This window comes from Curcuma longa, chromosome 18 (assembly GCF_044706935.1).
Source record: "Curcuma longa cultivar G26 ecotype Majalengka, Jawa Barat chromosome 18, ITB_CL_G26_1.1, whole genome shotgun sequence".
NCBI lineage: Eukaryota > Viridiplantae > Streptophyta > Magnoliopsida > Zingiberales > Zingiberaceae > Curcuma > Curcuma longa.
In genome coordinates, this window is record NC_133878.1 from 1194531 (window position 1) to 1200741 (window position 6211).

The 6211-nt window shown below is 38.4% G+C and overlaps 1 long non-coding RNA gene across 1 annotated transcript; it reads right to left on the reverse strand.

Moving 5' to 3' along the window:
- Nucleotides 1-126: 126 nt before the first annotated feature.
- Nucleotides 127-1805, reverse strand: LOC141812055 (uncharacterized). The gene is made up of 2 exons (XR_012600234.1): nucleotides 1733-1805; nucleotides 127-418 (listed from the first exon to the last, which is right to left on the reverse strand). It is a non-coding gene; the product is annotated as an uncharacterized LOC141812055 (long non-coding RNA).
- Nucleotides 1806-6211: the final 4406 nt, after the last annotated feature.

Genomic DNA, 6211 nt, shown 5'->3' on the forward strand with positions numbered 1-6211 from the left:
CGCCCCGGGAGACGGCTTTCCGAGAAATTTCGGCAGCATCTCCCCTGTAACAATTGACTTTCCCTGAATACATACACATATAATGAATCCATAACAGGCTATGGATATATAATGACAGATAAAAGTAAATAAAATGACCACCACGGTCATTTACACACAACCACACCAAGTGACCCACACGATCACTAACATCATCAACAATCTAGTATCACAACCACGCATGCATATCAAATCCGTCCAAAAATCCGATAGACAACTCAAAATGGAAACAAACATCGAATCAGCGGAAACCAGATACTCGAATGGACAAACACTCCAAGATGTCTAATAAGTCCAAATACAAATAATACTGTAACGGAAATAAATCAAAACTCATCGGTTTCAGGACTAGCAGTGCAGCTCTCCAGACGACATCAACCTGAAATAACAATATAGGTAAACAGGGTGAGTTCCAAAAGAAACTCAGCGGGTATCTAGCAGATATGTGTATAAAAGCTATCAACAGTAATATCATGCTGTACAGTCTACTGGAATGTAAATAAGGTAGAAAACTGAATAACAGTAGATCTGTACATACCAGAGTCCGATAAACAATAGTAAGGTGAAAGGAAATCCCCAAACCAACACATAGGTCTCCTGTATATGCATGTCATCCAAGTGCATCAAACAAGTGCAACAATCACAAACAAATGCAATAGTGCAGTATGCACATGGTGCAATGCATGTCCTGGTCACCCCTGACGCCAGTCAGATCAGTCACCCCTCTAGCGGTGAGGTTGCGTGGGAACTAAAGCCCGTCTGAGTACTCATCCACAGTGATGAAGTCGAGTGGGTAGGGCTGTGACCTCTGTGCACTCTGCCGTCACCGCTCCTGCGTGACCGAGTGGACAGGATGTCCTCAAGGTGTACACCTATCCTGGTAACCCAAATCATAAGTGGGCGAGTAAGCTCTCATCTCCTGGTCACCATGACAGAGGAGGGATCCCTGTATGCTACCACGCTATGAAACCACTATCCTGGATGGCCTAGCGGACTCTTGTCAGGGCAAGTATGCACCAACCTAAAGGTTCCACTAACCCATGAGTGGAGTGTGTGTGTAAATCATATACGAGTGACGGACTCAAACTGTGCTACCACTATAATAGGAGCGACTCAACTAAAATAGGAGCAGGAGCAGATGATCACAAGACATGCAATTACACACACCCTTTGGGTTGGTAGCCCGCATGTAACTGACGTCGGACTCAACAACAATGGAATCCCACACGTCAGTATGCAATATATGCAAGCATGATGTATGACACTAATCCATGCATCATATATCCCACTACATATCTATAAGTATGGTCCATGTACCACCTATCCAACTACCGGTCCATGTCATATGCTCCAATAATCAGAATGATATAAGATCTCACATCCAGCATAAACACCGATACAGAGTAAGATAAACCAAGCTAAAGCATATGAACATGTATCAGGTGGTGTCAAATAACAATAAGGATCGAATAACCAAACATGGCACAGGAATCAGATGATAGCAAGATAAATAACTAACTGATATCCACAATATGAATAAGTATCTGATACTATCAAATAGCAATAAGGACTGATGTAAAAAGTAGATCAAAGTATCAAGTGAAGTAACTACGAACAGAAACATGATTTACTGATAGCTAGCAGTTACACATATTGTAAAGACCTATCTATAAGGATAAGTCAAGGTACCCGCCTTCCGATTGGTTGCGAGTAATCGCAAAGGATCCGAATCTGATAACGTCCGCAACCAATCAACTCAAATCACAGTCCTGCAATAAGGAACATCATAATACTTACTATGGCAATACTGTATCAAATCACAATAAATAAATTCCCTACTTTAATCCAACCAACCAGTCTCGAACTACTCAACTATAATCAACAATGAGCTCACCTCAAAATGGTGCCTTAGATTCCAACTCTAATTTCCAGCTCTGAACTGGTTTCTTTTTCAACCGCCGAAATCACACAAACTGAGATAAGGAACTACCAATCAGTAAATCAACCCACAAGCTTATTGTTCACCAAGAACAATCAAACCCGAGAGACCTACCTCAGCTTGGATTCAACTCAAGCCCAAGATCCAAGCTTAAGTTTCTTTCCCTTCTTCCTTCTCCTTTCGGTCGCAACCCAACAACCGATTGTTTCCACCGATATCAACTCACATCACTGATCTGTGGAAACCATCTAAATCTACAAAGATTGCAAACCATCTAACAAATTCCAACTCAAGAAACCGAAAGTTAGATTTCTCCTTACCTCTCGATTTCCTCTTCTCTGATCCTCTTTCTTGCTTGCGGCCGGAACCAATCCAACTCTTCAACCGAATCCACTGTGGGAAGGAAGCAAATCCCGATCTAAAGAACATCGAAGAAATCCAACGAACTCAAATCAAAACCCTTACCGATCGCTTCTTCCCTCGATCCGCCTCTAGAGCCGCCGCAGATCACCAACACGCCGACCCCCCCAAGGCTCCTCCCGTGAGATTCCAAGCTTCCACCTCCAGATCTGGCTGCCGGGATGCCTTCCTTGGCTCCTAGCTCCGGCGTCGATCAACAGTTGCGGCTGCTCTTGCGTCGGCGACGAAGAACAGAGACGGCAGCACTCGCGATGGGAAGGAGGCGAAGTGGCCGATCGCGAGGTCGCGATTTAAGGGCACTATAGGTTTCTTATCGGACGGGTTTCAGCTTAACGGGTAGTGAGGGATGAATCCAATATCCATTAACCTTAAACCATTAATCCAACTGATTTGGCCGAGCCAGCCTAAATCAGCCGAACCCAAACCCGAACTCAATCTGATATGAACCGGTACTGTAGCAAACCAACTCAAGTTTGGTTCGCTTGGTTCAGGGGTCAAACGATCTCCGATTTGGTCCAACCAAGTTTCGTTTGGTTCGTCTTCGCGAGACGAATCTTTTTGTATTTATGTTAAAATTTTCCGGTATCTTACATTCAAAATGATGAAATTTATAATCATTATCTTCGTCATAATATACAAAACGAGTTAGTAAATATATTAGGAATAGAAATAAAAAATATTATAATTAAAAAAATAAAGGAAGAAAAATATTTTTCTATTATACATGATTGTACTCCAGATATAAGTCATCAAGAACAAATGTCTCTTATATTAAAATATGTAGATATTTCAACAAGTCCAATCAAAATAGAAGAATATTTTATAGAATTTTTAAAAGTAGATGATACATTAGGAAAAGGACTTTTTCATACGCTTATCACTATATTAAAAAAATTAAACTTGATGTAAATGATATAAGAGGACAAGGATATGATAATGTATCTAATATGAAGGGTAAACAACAAGGTGTACAAAAAAGACTGTTAAATATAAATTCTAGAGCTTTTTATACACCATGTGGTTGTTATAGTCTTAATTTAGTACTATATGATATGACTAATTCTTGTCCTAGTGCTATAATATTTTTTGGTGTTATACAACGTATTTACTCATTATTTTCCTCTTCTACCAAAAGATGGAAAGTCTTATAAGATCATGTTTCTAAATTAACTCTAAAACTATTATCACGAACACGTTGGGAAAGTCGTCTTGAAAGTGTTAAAGCTATAAAATATCAAGCTCCACAAATAAGAGAAGCTTTATACAGACTTGCAGAGACTAGTGATGATCCTAAAACAAAAAGTAAAGCAATTTCTTTAGCAACATATGAGATTGAAAATTTTAAATTTTTATTAGGTATGGTTATTTGGTATGATATATTATTCGCAGTTAATACTATTAGTAAATTTTTACAATTTAAAGATATGAACATTCCTATTGCATTAGATCAATTAAAAGGTCTTATTTGTTTTTTGAATGAGTATAAAGAAAATGGATTCATATCTGCTATGATTTCTGCTAAAGAAATAGCAAATGAAATGAATATATAACTAAAATTTTGTGAAAAACGTGTAATCAGAAAAAATAAACGGTTTGATGAGAATATAACTAATGAAGTAAAACTATCACTAGAAGAATCTTTTAAAATCAATTACTTTAATTATATTATTAATGTTAGTACCGATGGAATCAAAATATCTCCACAATGGTATGATATTGTTCACTTTGGGCCTAAACCCTCATGACTTTGTTCTTGGGCTCTCCCCAAAAGGTCTCATATCAATGGAGATACTTTCCATCCTTTTAACCCCATGTACTTTAGATGTGGGAATATGTTTGCACCCTTGCAACCCAACAATCCCCCCCCTCAAACAAAGGACCACAGGCCCCCTCAACGTCGTTTTTTGATGTTTGAATCCTCAATCCACCAGGACTTTTTGCCCCTCGGTCCACCCAACCTATTAGGACTTTCCACCTAGCCGCAGCTAGGACTTTTTGTCCCTCGGTCCACCCGACCTACTAGGACTTTTTGCCCCTCGGCCCACCCGACCTACTAGGACTTCTCACCTAGTCGCAACTAAGACTTTTGCCCCTCAGCCCACCCGATCTATTAGGACTTCTCACCTGGTGTCTGGTCCTCTTGATTCAGACACGGGAGCACCCACTTCCTTTGTTTAAAGTTCAAACCACATGGTTAGATCTGGATCATGGCTCATCCGGCAATTAGTCCGGTGAATAGTAGTCTCGCTCTGATACCACTTGTTAGTACCGATGGAATTAAAATATCTCCACAATAGTATGATATTGTCCACTTTGGACCTAAGCCCTCATAGCTTTGTTCTTGGGTTCTCCCAAAAGGCCTCATACCAATGGAGATACTTTCCATCCTTTTAACCCCATGATTTTTTTCATGTACTTTAGATGTGGGACTATATTTGCACTCTTGCAACCCAACAATTAATCATGCTATTTCTTCACTTCAAAGTAGGTTTGAACAATTTAAAATATACGAAGATAATTTTAATTTTTTATATGAGGTAGAGAAATTAAAATTTCTTGATAATAATTTTTTAAAAGAAAAATGTTTAAATCTTGAAAACTTTTTAACACATGATATGTCACAAGATATTGATGGTTTAGATTTATTTTTAGAATTGAAAGTTTTAAAAGAAATAATAAATCCAGAATTAAAAATAGCACTTAAAGTATTAAATCTTATAAAAAAATTAAATTCTTTTCCTAATGTATGGATAGCTTATAGAATATTACTTACCATACCTGTTAGTGTAGCTTCAGCGGAAAGAAGTTTTTCAAAATTAAAATTAATAAAGTCTTATTTATGTTCAACTATGTCTCAAGAAAGATTAAATAATTTTGCAATGTTATCAATTGAAAAAAATTTATTATTAAAACTTGAATATGAAAATTTAATTAATAATTTTGCATCTCGCTAGAAAATTTAATTTTATATAAAAAATTTATTTTTAAAATTAATATTTTAATTTGTTTTAAAAAAATTTTAAATCTGTCATTGTCAATCTCAAGTTCGAATAAAAAAGGGTGACAGATAATTTTTTAAATAATAATAATTATTTAAAAATAATTTTCGCCTAGGGCCTCTAGAAGACTTGAGTCGCCCCTGCCGCTTCCTCATCCTCACCTAGCCCCACCTCCCTCTCCTCCATGCGCCCAAAGGCGGTGGCTTCGTAGACATCGATGGTGGTGGCCTACCAGGGAGGCTCCACGCTGGTGCTTAATTCTCAAGGTGCTCTCAGCCTTCACACGGAGGAACATCAACCTGATAAAGCTGGAGGTGATCAACTCATCATCGAAGGCAGACAAATCACTGGTGTTCATCCTGGACGTGAGGGCGAGGAAGGGGATGCTCAGCCCGTTTCCCTATGCCCTTTACGTGGACTTTGAGGGCTTGCCGGAGGACGTGAAGGTGAAGGAGGCCATCGAAGAGATCTCCCTGACCACCGAGTTCGTGAGGATCTTAGGCTGCTATACCACCGACGCTAACATCTACAACCTCCATTAACAACTGGAGCATGCTTCGCAATAAGAATCTGTCATCGACTTCTGACTACTAAGTTCTCAATTAATCATGATCCACTTAGATTTATCCAACAATAAATATCTGATCAATGTTGACCTACTTGTCTCTTTGCTCAACCAACTAAATATATTGATCAAACATCTAAATTCAATTCGAGTTAGCTCGAGCTTTGTCAATCTTGATCAGTGGTTGATTATGCCAACAATCAATTGTAGAAAGAAATTATAAATTATTAGGCTTGAATATTGACTCAG